Genomic DNA, 3,625 nt, shown 5'->3' with positions numbered 1-3,625 from the left:
GTCAGATTCAGTAGATCCGAGGGTGGGTAGGGGCAGGAATCTGTATTTTTAACAAGATTCCTGGGGGATTCTGATACAAATCAACCCAGACTTGGGAACGGGCTGCTAGATCTAGTTAGAGGCCAAAGCCTCGTTTCCGCATTCTCCCTCCTTCTCAGACTAATTCTTAAAAAAAGGTGCAATGAGTAAATAAAGACAGCTTTCAAGATGTTCACGGGATGACTTTTTTTTACATTTTTCAACTAGTTAAGACAAAAACATTACAATGATTGACTTCTTTCATTTAGTTACATAAATAAAATTTTTATAAATATCTCTTTATAAACAATATAAATAGCTTTACAACATAAATACATTTATGCATGACATGAATTTACAAACAGCAATGTTTTACAGCTGGTTTTGTCAGTCTCTTAAAAACTGTCCCTTGTCATCACGTCGGTGTAGGTGTGTGTGTTTTGTGTATATAATATATATAATATATAACTTTTTATTTTTCATTAAAAAATAAACAAACAATAAAGTCATACCCCCCTCCCTAAATAATAATAAAACAGCTGGTGTTGTGTATTCCCAGTACCAGGAAAAAAAAAAAAAGAAATGTAAAAGCCACATTGCGCTGGAGGTGCTTCCAGATGCTGGGAGGCTGATGACCAAGGGTGACCTCAGCAAAACGGAGCAAGTTCCCAATCCTGAAACACAGAGGGGCCGAGGGACACTCAGCTGAGAAAGCCCAGCCTACAGGGCACTTCTAGAACCTTCCTCCTTTTCCCGCTGTAGCAGGAGGCAAAATGCCTCCACCTTTGCCCTACAGGCCCTGATGAAGGCCTTCCTGCAGAGGAAGAAGGGCCCTTCCACTCCGGGCCTCTCCAGGCCCTCATCCATCGCCTGCTGTGTCCTTGGCACTTCCTGCCCCAGCACAGGTGGAACCAGAAAGTCAGCCAGCCCTCCTCCCCCTCTGACTAAGTGCAGGCCTTGTCCTTGGCTCTCAGTGAGACACAGTGAGGGAAAGGGAATGGAAAATGAAGCCCCGCCACCCACCCCCGGCCCGCCTCTATTTTTTGCTACAATACAAACCCTCCGTCAGGTGCTTTACGTGTCTGGGGGATGGCGGAGGGAAGGGGGAGAGAAGCATCTGAAGATTTGGGAAATCTGGACTCAAGTCCCAACTGAATATTACTTCCTGGATGGCCCTGCATAGCTTTGAGTATCGCTTTCCTCACCCATAAAATGGGATAATAGCCACCTCCCAGGGCTGGCTTTAAGATTCAACAGCGGGCCACACACTGGGCATTGGCTGAGTGTCTGGGTCACAGCTGCCCATAAATAGCACTTCCTTCCCCAGCTGGCTTCTCCTCAGAAAGGGTCCCCTTCAGAATCAGAGGAAATGGTGTGTCACACCGGCCCTGGGGAAATGAGTGGTCGTGCTGGGTTTGCTGGCTCGTGAGTTGGCAGAGTCATTTGATGAGGGCTGCACCCAGTCTCTGCCAATGGGTGTGTGGGTGTTCGGGGGCCAGAGGAAGGCTTCCTCCTGAGACAGGGTGGTGCCCTTCCAGAGGACAGTCCTGGCAGAGGGACCCCGGGCCTCAAGGCCTTGATGAACTTCCTCAACCCCTTTCTCTGCCGTCGCACATGTTTAAACAGAGGACAGATGTCTGTGATGTCCCTGGGCCCCATGGGCAACGGGTTCATTCAGGCACCCTCCACACCTCATCTCTGCCATTAGCATTTCATAGTCAAGGCTGTAACCGTCAGCGACAGTCATTATGGCAGCTGGTTAGAGCCAAAGTCAACTCCTGCATAGACAAATGGCCACAGCCTCGGAAGAGCTTTCATTAATGGGAAAACCCTAAGCTGTCTTTCTCTTTTAAGCCCAGACAGTGAGATACCCTGGGCATCTCCACTAGGAGGGTGCAGGCAACAGGAAGGATGCTGTGCCTTCTCACGGGGCTGGGGGTGAGGGTGGGGTTGAGAAGGTTAAAGGTGGTGGAGGTGGGCATTCAGTTAAAAGAGAATTTCCAGGAGGTTGACAAGCTTCCCTGGTCAAAGGGGTCAAGAAGCATTAGCAACCTGGATTCCACCTGTGGAGTACCTCTCTCCACGAATACCTGGTACCCACAGACAGCCTCATCCAAGAACAAGGGGTCTATGGGGACGTGCATGCCAGGCGCTTTCTATGACCTTATCTCCTGCTAACTCATAGAACAACCTCTGTTTGGATTCTGAAGTTTGAACTTGGTGCTTAATTCACAAATTGAAAATTTGACGCCTGTGGCTCCTCCATCTCTTCATTGTTGAGACAGGAGAGAATAGAACAAACCCATCACAATGGTAGCTTCTAAAGGCTGGTCCACCAGTGCCAGAATCGTGGCAAGTCAAGATCTCAGACAAACGAAGCCCCTGCAGGAGGAGCACACAGCCTGGCCAAGTCTGGCTGCAGAGAGGAAGGACACCAGCTAAATGCTAGGGCAGGCGGGCGAGGAGTGCTCCTAAGCTGGGTGGGGCAGGTTTTCCGGGTCATTGACAGACATTTTAAAGAGCTCCTTTGGGCATCCTGCAGGCCCCAGTTCATCTTAGGCTAGTGTCCGGCCCTTAAGTTGCTCATGAGTTAATTTGGGAAGGTAAACAGGTTCACCAACAACCATAGCTCAGGTGAAAAAGTTTTCTGTGTAGTAAAAAAGGCTCAGGCATTGCACTGGAGACCTTCAAAGATGGGTGCTCTTGTCCTTTGGGGGAAGACAGTGTAGACATTGATAAGGCTTCTGGGATGAGAGAACACAGCTTGGCCTGCAGTGGGACAGAAAGACTGTGGGACAGGGAATGACAGCAGCTGGCTGCAGGCAAGGCTGGACACCAGGAGGTCAGGTTCTAAATCACTTGAATGTCAGTTCCGGAGGTTGGGATGTTGTTTCTCCATGGATACTGATGGGCAGCAGGAACGGAGGGGAGTGGGGAGAGGAGGGAAGGACATTTGCCGCTGCACCTTGCCAGGGGTGCAGCACCCGGCCGGGGCTGAAGGTAGCACAGGGGTTTCCAGCCTGGTGGAGGCAGAGGAGGCCACACCAGAAACCCATTTGAGGGGGGCGGGGCTCAGTTTGGGACATGTTGAGTTTCAGGTTGGGGCAAAAAAATAGATTATTTTAGTTTCTTTTTCCTTGCCCTAAAATAGTGCCATGAACACCGAGGTTCGATCCTGAAGTCACACGGATTGCTGCAGTGTCAGGACCCTGGACAGACCGGTTTGCCCACGGCCATGGTTTAGAGAAGGGACAAGAATCAGAATGCTCGGGGGCAGAAATGCTCCCTGGTGATGCTAACAAATGGCTATTCTCCCTACTGTGAGGGGGCAGGTATCGCTCCAAGTCTGTCCCATTACAGAGACAACAGACCCAGGGAGCTGTCCCGACCACTGGGCTGCTTACTGCCCAGCGCCATGATGCAGTGGCTAGCAGATCAACTTACCCTTGACTTGTATGTATGCCTTTCCTCCTCTGCTCCCACCAACCCAGGATCAGCCCTCAATTCCCCCAGTTGGAGAACTGGGGTCAGTGTTGCTGGTTGCCTTATGGCCCTGGGGTGCGTGGGACCACATCCCCCCCCCCCCCCCCCTCATCTGTCTCTGTAC

At 50.6% G+C, this 3,625-nt stretch overlaps 1 protein-coding gene across 1 annotated transcript in view; it reads right to left on the bottom strand.

Moving 5' to 3' along the window:
* Positions 1-223: 223 nt before the first annotated feature.
* The window catches only part of NPPC (natriuretic peptide C), a 4,904-nt gene continuing 1,502 nt past the window's right edge, over positions 224-3,625 (bottom strand). Inside the window, exon 3 of the mRNA XM_024740592.1 lies at positions 224-692. The gene's annotated coding sequence lies outside the window, so the exon portion shown is untranslated. The remainder of the gene's footprint in view (positions 693-3,625) is intronic.

This window comes from Neophocaena asiaeorientalis, unplaced genomic scaffold (genome assembly GCF_003031525.2).
Source record: "Neophocaena asiaeorientalis asiaeorientalis breed wild unplaced genomic scaffold, Neophocaena_asiaeorientalis_V1.1 scaffold388, whole genome shotgun sequence".
Lineage (NCBI taxonomy): Eukaryota > Metazoa > Chordata > Mammalia > Artiodactyla > Phocoenidae > Neophocaena > Neophocaena asiaeorientalis.
Note: the sequence above shows the minus strand (reverse complement) of the source record. Positions and strands in the feature narration are given on the sequence as shown.